The following is a 20,261-nucleotide window of genomic DNA, read 5'->3' on the forward strand; positions in this document are numbered from 1 at the left end:
GGCGATTAACACAAAAAATTCCGCTTTTATAACTTTTTTCATTTAAACTATTTTGTAAATAATATAATAAGAAGAATTCCTAATAAAGAATCCCCATAAAAAATAATTTATAAGGGAAAACACTAAGTAGACGTTAACAGATTTCTTGATAAGTATCACGCAGATACAACTCTGTTACAGCATAATTTTCGGCAAAAACCTTTATATTTTTGCATGAAACAAAATGGCGAGGAATAAATTTCTAATTGAAAGAAAAATACCGTTCAGTAGTTGATAACTAGGGAAATTTAAGTTAGGATTCATACAATATATAATCGTATTTTTCTTAATCTATTTTTCTCACTATAGGCTAAATATATAATTCATCAAACGCTAATATTATCTTTAAAAATTCAAAAGCTAAAATTATGCAATGAAACATCAGTCAAATTACGCATTATTATCCTATACAAGTCAGGTTTTTTTTTATTATAGTCTACATACATACAGACATTCCGTAATACAATCGTATATTATTTTTATTACAGAATATATATAGCTTCTGGGGTATACTGTATGTGTAATGCAGAAATATGTATTTTAGTATATTTAAATTATATTACACCGTACAAATTTGCATATATTTAGGAAATTATAAACATTTCTAACTTTTATTATACCTCATAACTGTATTATTACATTATTTCAATAAAAAATAATAATAAAATAATTTTTTTTTTAAATAAAATATTTCAAAAAATAGACCTCGAATGAAAATTCTTATTTAAGAACATTGTACGACTTAAAATTTGTAGGATTTATTCATGGAGATTGCAAGAAATAGTCAAGTATCTGAATCAATATTTCATTTTTAAATGAGAAAAAAAGGGGAAGAATCTTATAATTGAATGATTTCAAATAGAAACGGGATAAATATCATGCCTTTCATGAGATAAAAATCTTGAGAAATGTCTTTAAATAGCTTCTAATATCCATGTTTTGCGTGTTATTTTAATAAATAAATCATGGCTTAAATAGATATAAGAATAAATTGTACTTTTATTATTATCATTCAGGGATATCGATTTCATCTCACTTCGATACTTTCACGGTTGCTTTTATGAGAAAATCATAAGTGAGGAGAAGAAAGATGATAAAATAAGAAAAGAGTCATGTGAAATTTGTCAAGCCGTACACATCCAGGAATAATAAATACAGTGTAATTATCATTTAACAAGAGGATGCAGGTGTTTTGATTACAAGACAATTAATTTGCTGGTTTGATGAATTACAAAAGCGCAATTAACCTTTCGAAACTTGTAATCTTATCTAATGCGAATCTTTTGATTTAATTTCTTTGTTTGATAGAAGCTATTATTTTTCTTCATAATAAGATTTTTAATTTGGATTATAAATTGATGTTATAACTAAATTCCTGATATTTAAGGTTTTTGACATTTATGTTTGAAATAAACTGCGTTTTTCTTTATGTTGTCTTTCTTGATAATCGAATCTTATAAAAATACTTTTGATCAATCAATCACAAAAGATAAGATCGTCTATTAGTAATTATCTTCCAGTTTTAGTTATCGGAATTATTTTTGAAGAAAATTAACACGAAATTCAGTATTAAGTTTAACACTATTAAAACGTCTCTTCTAATTTAATATTGTTTGCATAAATTAAAATTTTCATACCTTTATCTCCTATGAAAATAAAATCAAAATTTAATTATATATGTATATAATAAAATTTAAAGAAAATTAATTAATCAAGTTAATAAAAAGCAAAATTTAATTATAATTATATTAAAAAATAAGCTAATTTATAACTTAAAACTATACTTAATATAAACAAGAAAACTTAGTCTTGTTTGCGAAAGTAATATGTACTATACCTGTTCAAATTTAGGCCATATTAATTAGACAATTTACTGATTAGATAGTTCGAGTAACGTAGTTGGATTTGATAATATAATTTTCTTCACGATTTTACAATAGTTATTATCATTGTAAGATTACAAAACTGTACTAAAGCTGTACTGAATAATCTCAAAAAATAAATAATAAACAATTTTCAAAATGCCAAGTTTTAAGAGAACGTTAACTTCTTCATCATTCGATTTTTCTATTTACTGAAGTTGTTTTTCTTTACTTCTTTTTACAGTAATCAGTTTATGCAGTAATGAAGTTTACTGAATTTCTTAATTAGTACAAGGCAATACTTGCCTTGTGAAACACCTTCATTGCATATATTGGCGTTCAATAGTCATTTATTCTCTCCTCAGTATGGAATTTTACATTGACCCTATCAGTTTTGATAAGACATGTTTGAACCGTTTAGTTCTTACAATACAGTTCCAGAATTGGCTAGTTGAAGCATATGATGTTAATTTGAACTCTGTGCGACATCTTAGTTTTGAATAAAATAATTCCCGAAGAGGAAAAATTATGTTTTTCTATAGGTAAAAATGCTTATATAAAATAGATGCAAAAATTAATTGTAAAATCTCTTTCAATTTATATTAAAATTAAATATTAAAATTTCGATATTTGATGGTAAATATGTCATTTCTATTTTCAACATACTCAATAATTACATCTGATTACAACTTTCTAATATTTAAAATATCTGGTTTTGTGGAATCGCGATTAAAAACGTTCTATCCTTTTACTACCAATGATAAATCGTATACAAATCAATAATTTATAGTATAAATATAAGTGATTCTGTAACTCGTGAAACTATTATTTCTTAAGTCTTGTCACAATATTTTATTTGTATATAAGTTTTTAAAATTGCTTCTTTAATAAATTATTTGTGGTAAAGGATTTTTCCAGTTTAACGAAGAAACCAATATTGAGTTCGATCTAGATTCTTGAAATTTTTAGGGATTTTTACAGAATTCTTATAGTGTTTCACATATAATCCATGATAGTCGATTCCTTCAGGTTTGTCTTTAATGAATAAATCGAGATTCTCCTTATAACCTATTCTGAACTGGTGACTTGCTTTACATATACATGTATTAAGTATTACATCGTAGCCTATCTATCCGAAGAATATCGATTACATTCACGATTATTCTAATATTAATTTTCATTCAAGTTTACGCTGAAAGATGATCACTAAGTCTTTTATATATATATTCGTTTATTAGCCTGCGTGATTTTAACCTAAAATATATTTTATATCAACGAAATTTAGTGCGATAATTATTTGTGAAGATCATCAACATAAAAGTGTGAAGATATAGAAAATATTCCATATTTACTATTTGAAAGACGATGGAGACATCGCTAAAACGTGGCTTTTTACCATGATTTATTGGCTAAAACCAGCTTTAAAAAGTGGTTTTGAAAGGTAATTTTAGCCAATATTCTGAAAAAGTAAGCATAGGTTTTAACGTATACTTGATACTTTAAAAAAATAAATATGAATAGATATAGAAAGTTAAAGATGATGTTACAAGAGAGGATACTTTACAGAAAATATTTTGATTAAATGCTTATATATATACATATATATATAGCGATATTATTTTGCTATTTTAAAACCACCTTACATCTAAATTTTTAAATACTCAATAATTTCTAATACTTCTTAAACATTACTACATATATTCATAATGCTCAAACATGGGAGAACGTTCGTTGAGTTCACTTTTGTAACTGAAAAGATTTTTTTTTTTGTGATAGAAATTCAAATAACAATTCAAGTCATTCAAGCGAAAGATAATATTGAGCACGAACATATAATTAATCATTGTGAACATTGAAGTTTCGATGCTGTCAAAAGACTTTGCCATCCTTGAAGGTTAACACCCCCAAAAAATTATTTGTAAAGTATTGAGGATCAAGGTCAGAGGATAGGGTTATAATTTTTCTTTTTAATAGAAAAAATAATGCACATTGTTAATAATCAAATTTTATACACTGGAAATAACTTTTATAAATATTCATTATTAATTATGTTATTGTATTGAATAAATTTATTTTATTTTGTTTTATTTTAATTTTTTACTAAGTGTTAAATAACTTAAGTTTTGAATAATAAATATCAAATATAATTAAATAATTATATACACGAAAGGAATTATCTATACATGAACAAGAAATTATTACTTTTATTTAAGTAAAAATAAAAATAATATAACAATTCTGGGTTAATGTTACCTATGGTTCCAAGATGGCGGCTCGTCTGATTCCAACAAGGAAACAGTGGGGACGCTCGTTCTAACCTAACCTAACCTAGTCTAATAAATTACCATAATTATTACCAACAAAATTATTAGAATAGGTTAGGTTAGGTTAGAACGAGCGTCCCCACTGTTTCCTTGCTGGAATCAGAGACGAGCCGCCATATTGGAACCATAGGTAACATTAACCCAATTCTGTAAACACTTGAATTTATAAATAATTTTAAACTTTCATTTAGAAATTCAAACTAAAATTGAAAATTAACAAATATTTATTAATTACAGATTGAAGTTTCAGCTTGTATTTTCCAAACATTTAATGTGAAATTAATTGATTATTTTTTTAAAAATTCAACTTTATTAACTAACTGTAAGAAATTAAAAAATGGAAATAAGTTTATATGAAATAATTTTTAATATTTTTTAAATAAAGAAAAATTACTTGAAAGAAATGTATGAGAGAATAATTGAAAAGCATTCCATCATACCCTATAATTTATAAATGTTACTTGTCTAGTAATCAAATTCTTAAGGGTTATCCCAGACTTGTTGATTGATTAGTTTATCGTGACAAAATGATAGAAATAATCTTTAGGGTTTAGGTAACCTATATTCATAAGACTTTTACAGGAAATAATAAAAAATTCATATAGACCTATAAACTAATATCAAATGCCAAGAAAGCTATCAAAATTTATTAATAAGTTAATTTATTTGGTATAAATTGCTTGACGTGTTGTAAAAGATACATGGTTATAAAATTTATTGAGTGATTAATTATTTATATCATATATTACTATTAAATCAAATCTAGTTAGCATATATTCACTTCCATCAATGATAAAATAAATAAAAAGTTTAACTAAAACTTTTTCATTAATTAACACGCTTAATGACAATTAAAATTCACAAACCAGTTAATTTACATTGAAAATTAATAAATATATTAATAAATTAGAATAGTTTTATTTAATCAGTAATTACAATATATTAAATTTATTGTAGTTTTTGTATTATTAAATATTTATAAAGATTTCTTAGAATTATTAATTAACATAAGGCTTATAGTTTAACGTGTAATTATAATGAATACATAGAATTAATCAGTATCATTAAATTATTAGTTCATATAAATGAGGGTGACTTTAAATGTTTTCAGAGAAGACTCACGTGGCATTTTATAGAGGTCCACAAGAAAAAAGTAATTTATGAAATTATTCTTTAAATTAAGATTTTCAAGATAAAAATAATCAGAGAAGTAGTATCAAAGGAGTTAAGAATAAGAGAAATATGCATTTTTGAATTAATTATTACTATTTTGTCTTATTCTGACCTGTGAATACTAAGAAGACCTTTTTCTCAACCCATCTTGTGCTCGATAGGCCCAGAATGATGGCCCAACTGGGACAGATCTATGAAAAATTTTTGAAGTTTTCTTCCCGGAGCGGCAGACAAACATTAGCGAGGTTGAGGCCGAAGTTTTAAACGCGAAAAAGTGTACGTCGGACGTTCAGCGCCGCTTTCCTGTAAGACTAGAAGTTTGACTATGGCGTTTGGAACGTCAGTGGAATCATGCTCGACATTCCAAACGCCATAGTCAAACTTCTAGGCTTACAAGAAAGCGGCGCTGAACGTCCGACGTACACGTTTTCGCGTTTAAAACATCGGCCTCAACCTCGCTATTATTTATGTTGATATTTAGTTTGAAATGTTTTGACTAAAATATAACTTCTAACCTGAATAGAACTTTTTTATACGGCAATAATTAACTAATCTGCAGTATATAGGCGATAGAGGGACCAAATAGGGCTACAGCTCAGTATTCTGTTATGCAATTAATGATTAAAAATTTTCCTTTTGGTGCTCGAGTTAGCAAAGGTGCTATTAAATCAGCTAGGGAATTGCCATGTGACACTATGTAGGGCTAACTCCAAAATTTTCAATGGGATCCTATCAGTGTTAATATACTTTATGTGGATTCTACGTTAAAAAGCCTTTCCTAACTCGAACACTGACCAAAACAACTTTTTACCTCATCGAATTAATCGATCGATTGTTCGGTTGATCGGAATATTGAGTTATAACACTATTTGGACCACTCTGTATAATATATTTATTTTGTTTTAAATATTTGGGAGAAAATTCCTATAACTTTTTAAAATAAAATAATATATATTATATTTTGTATAAATTATAATAATAAAAATTCAGATTTAATATAATATAGATTTTAAAAATTCTGCGATTGATTATATAATTGATTATACTTATAAGAATGTCAAAGTTATTTCATATTTTATTTATTTACATTTTAAATTTCTGTTAGTTATTTGAACTTCTAAGCGTTAGTTTAGAATTTAAATAAACCTTTATAAAAGAATCTTAAGTTAGTTGCTGTTTAATTAAATAAAAACAACTAAAATTAAATATTAATTAGGCTTTAAGTTATATAAAAATAGCTATCCTTCAAGTAAAGAAACAACTTTTAGTTTCGGTCATTATCATCCGATTTACTAATTAAGTATATGTAATGAATAATAATCAATGGCAAATTAAATCTGCTTCAATATATAAGATAATTGATAATTCTCTTTCAAATAATAATTCATTTAGAATTATAAATTTATATCGTTTATGAAAGATGATGATCTTTTTCATTTTCATTCATTTTAAATCGCTTCTATTCACTAAATCCTTTAGTTAATATTATTGTTTTAATGCTAAGATTTTTAATATCGCTCTTTTCTCAAATGAGAATTGTAAATCATTTGATTATTTTTGACACTTTGGATAAACACGAAAGGCTATTAATAACTAATTAAAAATAAATTCTCGATGTTATATTTCAAGTTGCCTAATAAATTAGACAATATAAAATTGTCGTGTCTCGTGTTGCAATAAAATGCAAATAAGAACAATTCAAAATATAAAAAAAATATTCTTAATAAATAAAAATGAAGTTTTAGATATTCTTTCTGACCGAATTTTTATCTTTTACAGTTTTAATAACAACTTTTCAATAAAGGGTTTGAACAAACTTCATTTTATTGTATTAAAATTGGTACCTTTCAATTTATTAAAATCCAGTTATTATTTTTAATTCTATACATTGGAAGCTAGTATTATATTCATACATTCAAAGTGAGCAGACATGACAAGTATAAACGTAAAAAAGAAAGGCGATAGGAAAAAAAATTACTATTTAGCATAATTTAATCCTATAATAAAAACTATTTTCTTTTTGTAGGGCGTTACATACGAAATAATCCTAGTGCTTAATTTGACGTAATAAGACTTTTCTAAAATGCTCTCGGAGCTATCATTTGCACCTGATCAGAAACAGCTCATCAAAATTAATTGTAAGTAAAATAATCAAAGGCTTTAATCTGCGAAGAAAAATATTTTTTCATAATATTGAATTTATTTTGCATGCGATTCAAACGTTTAAAAAATGATCCTGTCTACATAAAGCTGAATTCCTCGAACGAACCTTTTATGTAGTAAGCTATGTAGTACAAAAGGTTTGTCCCTACGAATGCTTATATATTTTTTGATTTTTTTGAATAAAATTTTATTTAAAAAAGCCCATAAATTCTCAGCGTAGAATGGAATGGATCTATTCGTTCGAACCTGTAAGGTCAACTTTATTACTTACACCCCATTTAAGTCTGATAAAGTCTGATAATCTTATATAAACTAAATAGTCATTTCGATATATTTAGAACAAAAAAAAGGTAGAAAATTTATATGTTATCTATCAACCGATCTTTCCTAACACAAGAATTAAATGATTATTGATTTTCTTATGTGATATGGTGGAGTCTGAAGAAAATATAATTTGAAATTCATTCATTTGCCAAATAGTCCAATGTTTTTTCTCGTCTCGATTTTCTTCGTACTTTTTAGTTTTTTCACGGGTTATTTTAATTTAATTAGCGTTTTCTATAATTTTTGGGCAATCAGTGGCCAAGTGGATAAACTACCGACCACTCGTTCGCGCCTGATCAGAGCTTGTATGGCCGAAGTTTATCCTCATAGCGGCTCCTTTTTAGCCTTTTTTTTTTTTTTTTTTTTTGAACAAATGAAATACGTAGAATGTTTCTTTATTAATAAAAAGCAATCTTAAAGATTTTATTTTCTGTTAGTAAAAATAATGTTAATTTTATGGGGGTATGAATCACTACTGGCCCCTAAGTTTTCTCCAGGCCCAAGGAAAAATCCCAGTTATCCTCTCGAGACCCTCCACCTGACCAATGGACTGCGGAATAGATTTTTCCGGATTTATATTTACGTGTCTAACACTAAATAAAGGTCAATTTTCCTCAGAAAGTCTTCTAGGGAAGCATCTCCTTCGGAAGATCGTCCATACATTGAGTTGCCACATCTCATCAAATCAAAGTATAATTTTTAATAACCAAATTTGTCAAAGTTTAGTTTTTTCGTGTATTAAATATACACGGCAATATTTTTTCTACTTAGCATTTAATCAATTCCAAATGAAAAGAATGCAGACGATTTGTATTAATTTTAAATAAGAAACATTTAATATGACAGTTATGTTCTCGTCCATTATATTAAATTATTTCTTTAGTGCATCGAATTGAATAATGCATGTTTTTTGGAGTCGATATATCCTATCCAGTTTCGTATAGATAATTTCGGATGGCTTCTTGAACTTTACCATATTTTTGTATAATTAAGCTTTATAAATGCGAGAAGGGTCGTGAGATTTTAAGTAGTTTGCTTGAATAGATCAATATCAGAAAATAAAGTTTGATAAATTGCTTAAAGGAAAAAAGAAGCAGATAGAATATAAAACTGAACGTTTCTCATGACTTAATTTTAACAATTCGGATATAATAAATAATGTTTTCTTCAATTTATAATGGCAGAAATAATTGTAGTTTTTCATAAACTAATAAATAACTTAAATAGATTTAACTAAATACATTTATTATAATACTATAATAAATTGTAAATGATTTTAAATTTGACCCTGATAAATTTTTTCTATTAAAAATTAATTGCTAGAAAATTGCCGTTACGTAAGATAATAAATACATTCAAGAAATAATTTATTCTAAGTAAATTATTTATTATTATTTGATTTGTTATATAATTTTTAATTTTAAATAATTACATTAATAGAGTAATTGAGAGATGAGGGCAATTATACATGTAACTGTATTAAAATTACACTGGATCCATTAATTGTGTTCACAGTATTTTGTAATTAACACATCAAACGATACTTTATAGTGCAATTTATTCAATTTTTTCAAAAATAAATTTTAAAATGATTTTATATATTATTAGAATTAAAATAATATAATGTTTTTTATTAATTGTATTTTTAAAATATCTAATATGTCGTTTATATTTTGAATTAATTTATTATAATTAATTCAATGATAGTGAATTATAACTGAATTTAACAAGCTTTTGCTTTTTAAATTCAAGTTTTTGACAGTACTCAGAGGTATTTATTATGAAGTCCCGATGAACCTATGCACCAATATATTTAATGAAGCGTATAATAATTGCTGCACATAATTTCAGAAAAAATATATTAAATTTGTAACTTTGTATTTAAAATAAAAATTGTGATTTGTTCATAATTCAATTTGACATTGATATTTACATAATTTTCTTTCAATTAAATTCTAATTTAGTTTTTTAAATATACCCATATCCATATATATATAATAAGATTTCATAATTATTTTTGGAAAATATATCAATAATAGCAAATTAAAATAAGTTTAGATATTCTATACATTAATGAGAAAATTAAATTTCAAACTTACGGAAAATCATAAATGATATATTTTTAAATGATTTTTTCTAGTATTTAGACATTTTTATCGTAAAAATGGGAATTTGTAATTCAAACTTTTGTTTATTGAATTAAAAAGTACTGTACATTAGATAAATTAGAAAGCAATTTACTTGTTTTTTCCGATTAATAAACTGATTTTTACTTTTCCGGCATAACAATATAAATATGGCGATTGGTCAAAAAATGACTCCCTCAAGATTTTTAAATTCTTGGACGGGACACCTTGAAATGTCGAGAAATGCTAAATATGGGGGGAGTTTGTATGTATGGATATTTGTGTGTGACACGATTTCGTTCATCCTCTTTTAAGCTTAATAACTCCTGTGCTTTCGGTCGAAATTTCTGAAATTTTGCAGTTTATAGGGGATTGATGCTGTAAATTTTGGTTGTTAAAGGTCAAGGGAGAACATCATATGGGAAACTGGCCCCTATTTAGGTGTTACAAACGTAAAGAAAAAAAAAACCCGAAATACACCACGTAGCTAGTTCGTTGGCGAGGTGCGAACCCACGATCAGTGTTCAGTGGTTTTTATTCACTCGGCCACAGGCGGATAATGCAAGCATGCACGTCATACGATGGTTTTTTGGCTTTTTTACAATTTCAAATTTTCTTACAATAATGTCGTAAAAATTCAAATAGATTATAACAGCTTAAACACATTTTTAATTTTTTAATAGGCTGTAGGTTCTATATGTATTAAGTTATGCTTCGTAATGGACACGAAGCTAATTACCTTCGCGTATGTAGACTAATTAACATCTCTTACTCTAGGAAAGACTAAGCCGTATATTATAGAACGCTAGAACGAAGTGTTAGTTTTTTGTTCTATCTGCATAATAGATAATTTTGATCAGATGCAATATTTTGTTCCGAACACTGCTTCTTTACAGTTGTGCATTAATTAATCTATTATATACGAATAAAGATCGATAATATATTAATATAATCGATCTTTATTAGCGTATAATACCCGTACCTGTGTTTTTTGTATTTGTGAGTTATAAATTAATATTAATATTGAACATTTATTTTAACATTACTTTATAATTTATACAAAGATTTTACATAGTTTTATTTAAACGTAAAAGACATGTCTGGATAAATTGATTGACCAGTATCTGCTACTTAATTCTGAACTTACAAAATTTCTAATTTAGGAATTTAAAAGATATACATTAATAATATAATCAAAAATACCTCTATTTTTCATTATATTAATTATATTTGAGGATAAACGTTAACGATTCTTCCAATTTTTTAAAAATTGCTTAATCTAATTTTTACAATGTGAAAGTTCCTCCTTTTCATCCGTTCAATACCATTTCATGTCTTGATATGTAATTTTTCATGCTAAATAAAAATATAATACGAAACAAAGTAAAGTCAAACCTCGATATAACATTCTTCTAAATAGCGCCACCCTCGTAAAATGCCAGTGAATATTTGTGAAGGGATTTTCTTCATAAATAGAGAACTTTTAGTATTTATGAGTACGATCTCGTATTGCAGACATTGGATGCTTCCAGTTACTCACCTGCTAAGTAAGCAAGAGCATTTCATTGGCCAACGCGAACGGAAATGACGTAATCATCCTTAAAGTGAAGTTAGCAACCTTCATTCTCGCCATTTTGTAGCATTCAATATGGCGGTGCCCAGTTTACTAATCCATTAAAAGATTGAAATACAGAAAATAAATGAATTATTTGTATATTCGATTAAATTACGTTATCTACAAATTCTAGTAATATAATTTTTTACTAATTGAGCTATTAATTGAATGAAAGCAAGACTTCTTTATATTGTTTTAATTCGAATTGAAGGTGAAAAACTGCTAATTGATAAATATCTTAAACTGAGAGATAATATAGGTACAAATATTATATAATATCAGTCTCAGTTGTTTATTTAACTTTATTTATACTTATTTTCGTGGAATTAGTAACACAAAAGTTATTTGATAAAATTCTCGCAACTATCGACTGTAGACGGCCAGTTTATTAAGCAAAGTCATCCAGTTAAGCGAAATTTATCACTATCAAAGTAAGCAAAGCGCTTAGTAATTGAAAACATCCATTATTTTCATTAAATCACGATATTCAGACTCTCAAACTCAAATAGACCTCATTACTATACACAATTCTTCCTTGCGAAGACACAATGCAGTGACAGTAGATTTAAAACACTGGGCAAATTTTCATCCTTTATTCGGTTGGTGTTCCTCACAATTCTTATTATTTGCGATACCTCAGTTTAACACTGTACTCGATTTACTATCAATTTCAAAACAAATAGCGACGCTAAATCGAGGTTTGACTGTAATTTGATAAAACCCCCAAAAACAATGTTGTTCTTCCTTTGATACTTAGATCATTAAGTGTTTGTTTTCAAAGTTTCTTCACATGGAAATTTTATTTATTTTGTTGTTAATCGCTGCTCATTTGCATTATAAATGCTAAATGTTATTACAAACGAGCAATTATTTATTGTGACATCGTCACAATGCATTTTGCACAAATTTTTAATCATATTTTAAGTTTATTTAATTTAAAATATATGCTCTCGATCTCAAATTAGTACTGTAGTGTCTTGCCCCTGTACATTATACTTTTCCTTTAACAACAGAGTGGTGCCGGTCATCTATCTAACAACTTTCAGAGGAAAATTTTTGAATTGAAATAACGTGACTTCCAGTTTTTATCAGACATTCACATATAGTTAACCAGGGCCTCCTGCTCCTAAAGTTTCCATATCTGGTCTCGGTTTTTATCTATCTAACTCCATTCTCGAGATTAAGGAGAGACGGACAGACGGACGGACAACAGTGGGAATTTATAGATCTACAATTTTTTCAAATTGCAACCCAATTAGTATTATCACCAGTTTTTTCCTCCTTGCCTATTATGATTTTTTTTTTTTTTTTTTGTATTCTGTGTAAGGGAATAGTGACTAATTACAAAAGGAAATGCTCATTAATCTGTAAAGCAATTCCCTAAGTGAATGGCCTGAATGATAAATAATAAGCAGGAATCATAAATTACTTTTTGTGTCCATCTATACCTTGCTTCGTTACGTAGCAGTTCTTAATGAATCTTGTTTGTTCTTCAACTACAAACAAATGACGAGAAATAATATTATACAGTACATTTAAAACTTGAAAATCACAACGCAGGTTTAATTATCAAGCTTATTTTATTTTCGTTATATGCAAATTTTCAATTGTAACTCAATTAAAATTACTCAAGAAAATATCCAATTAAATTACCTAGTAACACTCTGTAACATTCTGAGGCAGAGAGAAATGTTTTTTAAATAATATATATATTATTTTAAAAAACAATCTTTCTCCTCATAATGTTACAGAGCAATAAATTAAATCACAGAACAATTATATTTATTAAATCTCAATTTTAACACAAAAACAATAGATAACAGAATGTAGATAGGGTTCAACAGTGATTTAATTTATTGTTTTGCTAATTAATTTAATAAACTAATAAATGAATTTGTTTATATTTTGTATTAATTTAAAATAATCACACTGAAATTAAATTATTTTCTGATAACATAAAATATATAAATGCGTCAATAAATAAAAAAATTTAACCACGGACATACATTCGGTACTAATAATGAGTATTTTAGGCAATCCAATTTAATTAGTATCAAGTTGCATTTAATTCAAATTTAATCAGAATATGATTTAGCTTATAATATCTAATTACAGTTATAGATAAGTTTCATGGGAAAAAATACATTATAATATTTGATATTTATATAATAATAGGTGATATAAGTTACAATACAACTAAATATATTCCACATTTGTAAATCATTTTTAAAATGCTGTGTTCCAAATACTGTATTGCATATATGAAAATATTAATTGTTATATTTTATATAAATAAGTTAGTTTATCGTTTAGAATGATTTTTCATTAACGAATTTAAAAATTAATTATTACTATAAACAAAATTTTCTTATGTCAATAGCCGTATTAAACACGCGAAATAGCATTTGACGAAATAAAATGATATTTTCTATATTTAATTTAACAAAGTAGAAGGCGAAGTTTAATTTTCTATGTAATTCGTTGAATTATAATTGCAAATTCGCGATGGATCACAAAACTAAAAAATATTATTAATTGGTTACGGTTAATTGTAATATTACGGATTATTAAATTGATTATAATGAATATCCTCAGAAAAAGCTTTGTCTTGTTTTATAAATGCTTTATCATAAATAAAGCTATATGTAGATTTTTATAACACGTTATTATTATTATTATTATTGGAAAAAATTATTTTAAGTTTTTATATATTAATGCAGAGAGTGCTTAGATAAGTCGACTTAGTCTTTATTTCATTTAGCTAATAAGATTCGAACACAAGACAGTTTATTATATATTTTACACGAATCGGCGCGGAACTTCGGTTTAAAAATAATACCTCCTTTATCGCCATTTAAATATATAAAAATATCAGGAAATCTTTTTTATTCTTTTTGAGTCAATGAGAATTTAGTCCAAAATTTCTAAAAAGTTTCCAGAAGTGTCACGTAACGCCATTTAAGAACTCAAAATGACATTGTTCGGCTCCATAAAGTCTCATACGAGCAATTAGTGATAGCAAGACGAATGCAGAAAAATTTTAGTACAGTCGTTTCGAGATTCGTTTTGTCAATTAGTATTATTACTCTGCATTTGTTGACAAAAAAACAATAAATAAATAAAAGTAGTTTGTGTAGACTCCGAGAAAATATATAAAACTTGTTAAATAATATCTTGAAATAACCTATAAAATGGCGAACCTTATGTAATTGAATAAGAATGTTTTACATAAGTAATACATGAAACAAAATTCTACAAGTGTTCATATTCCCCAGAAAATCGATCCTTAAGAGTTATGCTGAATAGAAGATTCGTTTTACGAGAGATATAACGGAAGAAAAAAACCATTTATTATATACATAAATTCTTTTAATACAGTATTTTATTGCAAGCTTGTGGAAGTAGCTGGCATACTCAATAACCTTTACATAATTAGCTATAGTAAAAATATTTACCCAAATATCTACAATATAAAACGTGATCTGATTAGCTGACAGGACTTTTTAGAATTTACGAAGGAATCTTAATGTAAGTTAAGTAGTAAAAATTTGCTTTTTTTGATTTGGTTTATTGTAAATTAATAAATTTACATAGCGGCAAAGAGTCGTGACAGAGCTCCATCACCCATTAATTTTGATTGAAAGAAACGGATGTGGACGTCATTGTGTGAATTCAATGAAATAAAATCTATATTTTATCTTTACATCGTATCCATATTGCATAATTTAATTCTATGCAGACTTCTAATTATAAACAATACTGTCAAGAAAATGACGGTGGAATATTCGCGAAGAAACTTCAACCCAGAATTGTCAGTTAAGCGAACCACCTTTATCAATGACTCTGAAGTATCATCCTGATTTTAGGAATTAATATAATTAGAATGAAGACAAAGAATACTTTCTTCAGTTTTGGAAGTAATCGCTCTATGTAGATAATACGTAATTCGTGTGAATTATAAATTAATGTGTAAACTAATAACTGTGGGAATGTCAAGTTTTTTAGAGCTACTTTTTGCAATATTAGTTAAATTAATAGTTAAAAACATAAGTTTTTATATTACAATGATCATTAATTAAAAAGCCAATTAAAGGTTTACTCGTAATTTAATAAAAATGTACTGTACTGTAGTAAATATTTATCTAGAATTTTGTGTCATTTCTTACAGCGCCATCTCGTGTCAATTATTAAAAATATTTTTCCGCTCAATATTTACTTCGATAATTATAAAAATTCTAGAAAAAAAAATAGTTAGTAAATTCAATTGCATGCATAAATTTTAATAATTTACATAATTTTAACCGTATGCAACTAATTAGAGCCACGCTAATTTTTCCAGGGGAAAACTGAACTCAACATCTGTTAATCCACGTTTCAAATATATACGATAAAATATTTTAAAATTCTATTAAATAAATGAAATTTGAACAATAAAGTATGTTAATAATGTTTTATCTTTTAGTAATTTTTGTAAAAATAAATACAAAATTTTATTTGCAATATAATGTGCGATATTTCTATTAATTAATAAATTCTGACTTAATTAGTTTTATTAATTAACATTGTATTATTGGCTTACGTTTTGAACTAAATTATTCAAAAATAATTTATTTTCATCCATATTACAGTAGTTCTATGTCAATTGGACTCTGCAATTCACTCTATTAATTTAACTATAAACATGTATTCAATATTAATCTATACAGTAAATATGAATTGTGATATTTCATAGTCGTAAAAGTTATTTATTTATTGTATAGTCTTAATGCTTAAAAAATTGCTTAACTATTGAAAAAATTAGCTTTTAAGTAGGTTAATTTAATTCATTTACAGGGCAACATGGGCAAACCTGGCATGAAAAGAAGTTGGGCAGGGAGACTCAAAATGCTTAAAACTAAATGAATAAAAAAAATATATAATATTTATTGATGAAAAAGGAATAATTTATAAAAAAGCGAATTATATTTCGCTATATAAAATTTGAAGATACTTTTTATCAAATATCTTACGTATCGTATGGATATATTTCTGATAAAACTATTATTAGGTAGATCTACAAGATACACACAGATGATAATGTCTATCAATGTCTGTTTTAGGCCTACATGAATATTGAAACGAAAGAAAAAATGTTAATATTCTCCCTCTAATAGCCTATATTAGAGAGAATAATAATAATAATAACAATAACATGTTAATGCTAGCGTTGTTACTTGGTTTGCTGCGATTCTAGACAATTGACATTCGGTTGGTTTGGAATTAAGCGACAGAATACGTTTATAATCCGACTCCCAATGATATTTATGTAAAAGGCGTGTTAATAGAAACGTATATACACCACGAATAGCAGTAAAATAATTTGTATATAACGGAATTATCAATTGTTTTCCAGATATTTTTAGAGTATTTTTTAAAATTTTATAAAAAATCCAGATGATTCAGCACTTTTAAATTCTGTTCATTCAAAATATGATGATTCATCTCTAAACAGAAGCACTCAATATAAGAAAACACCCTTACTAGGCCTCTAGTAGGCGAGGGAATCGCCATTCAATGTGGGGCAGTTCCAAAGAAATTACGTTCCTTTGAACAGCTCTGGGAGGCACGGTATTGTAAACAATTCAATAGAATAAGTTAAACTTTCATACAGGATGGGTAACCTTAGAAAATGCACTAATATTCCGTAACGCCGAAGGAACGATCAGAACGAAAGACACATAGCCAACATATTTTTTGACATATTCGAGCGACTTATATTAAAAAAAAACTAGAGAAAGTAAAAATAACTAGGCCACTTTTAATTCTGTTTACAAATCTGGATACACATTGACGTGTCATTCAGTCTCGCGGGCCGTCTGAAACCAGGCCCGAGATTTTCGGGGTTTGGTCTGATCATGTTTCATTACAGATTAGAGGCTCAGTTAGGAAATTTTCTTGGATGTAAACTGTTTTAATATATGACCCGATCATAACCTGCTAATAATTATTGTGTCGATTCGATAGAATCAAAATATTTACAATTCAAGGAGATGAAAAGAATCCCTTATATTAATGTAAGTACAATCAATTTCTTATGTAAAATCAACAGAATAATTCTTTAAAATTGTATAATGAATCTATTGGGACATTTTTCTAATCATTTTACATTTAATGAGAAAAATTAACGTTAATTTACATTTTTTTTTTTTAACAAGAAAACTAACATTAAACCATTTCTACAATGTTAATTATTTACATGATTTCATTTCAATAATGTTTAATGCCGTTTTTATCATTTATATGTTTTAAAAAGGTCACTATTTTTATTTTGCGGCTAATTAAAGCGGATGGTTCTAAGATAATTGCTACATATCAAATGATATTCTTTGAAGTTAAGTTTTATATTTAATTGTTTTTGAACTTTAAACAATATGAAAAATTTTAACCTTCGTTGATATTAAAAATCTGTTTAATCTTTATTAATGGTTGATTACGGTAATTTTATGAGAATTTGCCAAAGAGTAGATCTTTATTATGATTTTATACGTAACAGAATCTAAGATTGTGTATTCGATTTTATACTTAAATGAATTTTCTTACGATTTATAATTTTTGCTTGAAATAAAATTGAAACTTACCGAACAAACCAGTTGAAATAGGATACCGTATACTGTACGCCGTATATAATTAAAGAAACACATGTGTTCTTAAAATACTCATTGAAAATAATAGCCTTCATCTAGTTATTAATGTTTTTATTGAAGTTGAATGATGCCATTCATCGTCATCAGATGATGATTCGGGATGAAATGATAAAGAAATAAAAATAATATTCTTTAATTTCTTCTAAATTTAATAATTAACAGTTAAATTGATGTCAACTTAAACTTATAATGATGAAAATATGTTAATATAAATGACTTTAAATTAAGAAAAATTTAAATGGAAGAATTATTCTAATTACATTATAAATTACGAAAATTTACAAATATAACTTTTGAAAAGAGTTGGGTTTTTCTCTGTTGAACCTGTTTTGAATTATTTCATTTCGAGATTAGCTAAAGAGCTCTGAATACTTAATGCTATTACAAGTCTTATATAAGCATTAAATGACTCTTTTACTATATTTCATTTAGACCTGTTAAATTCTGAATAGAGGAAAATTAGCCTAGTTTGAAAGGAACGCTATTTTCTCATAAATTTTAAATGAATACGGCTAAATTATAGTATCATTGAACAGTAAATTATATCTTTGAATAAATTTGCACTGTCCTTGTTGATTGTCCTACTCACATAATGTAAGCTTACAAGGACACAATAAAATAAAAATAAAAAATTATTTTAAAATAAATATATTAAATAAGATTGTATTTAAAAATACATAATATATTTTTAAAGGTAAAAGTTTTACATTAGTGACGTTTTATACTTTTTAACGTACCATTTAATTTAGAATTTCGAAATTCGTATGGAAACTTTATATCGAATGTTGTGCCATCTGTTGGAACTTAGAAAAACTAAAATATTAATTTAATATTTTTCAAATAAATTTGGTTATTGATTTTAATATAAGTTATTAAAATACAAAATGGTAGATTTAAATAATTATGTTCCAACCTACACGTGTATAAAAAATTATAAAAATAAATACACTACTTTTAAAGTGTTTTATTATAAATAGATTAATGCACATTGTATTTCTTGATAATTAATTAGATCTAAGTTGTTGTTTTTGATATGAAATCATTATCTTATCCATTAATTTCCAAGTATTTAGAGTTGTAGAATATATTAAAATATCACGCTATTTCTTCGGGGAAATGATAATGGAAATATAATTGTGTGTAATTTTTCTTTGTTATCGTGCACGCTTTGTTTATGCAGCACAATAATTGGTACGCGGTAATACAATAATAAGATAATTATTGCCATTCTTCACTAAATTAAATTTTAATTTGCGTATTTGTAGTTTTTTCTTCTTTTGTAGATCACGATATTATATATATATATAATTTTACTCTGTGACAATTCATAAATTTAAATTATTAATAATTGGCATCTTTCATGGTTGAAAAATAGCAATGCGATAAAATTCAATCAAATTGATTTTTAATGATTCTATTTATATCATGGAAGAAGACTTTTATTAACCGTATGATATGATTTTAAATATGATAAATTAATGAAAAGTTAAGTAAATAAATGAATAAAACTAAACCAAATCTTATAATTGAAATATGATTTTCTATTTAATTTCTACCATTAAATGATTTTGTGGTTAATTAAAATATAATTTTCCTTATTAAAAAATAAACAGATGATTGCATTAATATCATTTAATGTATTGCTTTATCATTTATAATGTTTTAAGTATTAAACTGATGTATTTGAAGTCAGGCTGTATATTTAAGAATATGACAACACTTCTTAAACTTTCAATTTTTATTAAAATTTAATCTTAATTTACATAGAAGTTTCGTTATTTTAATATTGTCATCACGATTCATTTTTTGCCTAATTATAATATCCTAAAAGAATTGAATGTTTTTAAATTGTATTAATTATATAATTGGAATAGGGATTGAAGTTAAATAGATCTATGAAAGTATTTTAGAAAACAATAAAATTTTGAAAAAATTCATTTTTGAAAGCCTTT

The 20,261-nt window shown here is 26.0% G+C and overlaps 2 protein-coding genes across 4 annotated transcripts in view; one reads left to right on the plus strand and one right to left on the minus strand.

Annotated features, from left to right (window-relative positions):
- The window catches only part of LOC136978726 (protein lifeguard 1-like), a 351,072-nt gene extending 337,854 nt beyond the window's left edge, over positions 1-13,218 (minus strand). The window contains exon 1 of the mRNA XM_067274517.1: positions 13,206-13,218. The gene's annotated coding sequence lies outside the window, so the exon portion shown is untranslated. The remainder of the gene's footprint in view (positions 1-13,205) is intronic.
- Positions 1-20,261, plus strand: part of LOC136978714 (semaphorin 5c-like) — a 138,595-nt gene that overhangs the window by 76,060 nt on the left and 42,274 nt on the right. Inside the window, exon 1 of one of the 3 annotated variants that reach the window (XM_067274499.1) lies at positions 17,391-17,679. The exons of the other annotated variants lie outside the window; for them this stretch is intronic. The gene's annotated coding sequence lies outside the window, so the exon portion shown is untranslated. Of the gene's footprint in view, positions 1-17,390; positions 17,680-20,261 lie in introns of those variants that run through there. 3 annotated transcript variants of the gene reach the window in all.

This window comes from Centruroides vittatus, unplaced genomic scaffold, assembly GCF_030686945.1.
Source record: "Centruroides vittatus isolate TY-2023 unplaced genomic scaffold, ASM3068694v2 contig_549, whole genome shotgun sequence".
Classification (NCBI taxonomy): domain Eukaryota; kingdom Metazoa; phylum Arthropoda; class Arachnida; order Scorpiones; family Buthidae; genus Centruroides; species Centruroides vittatus.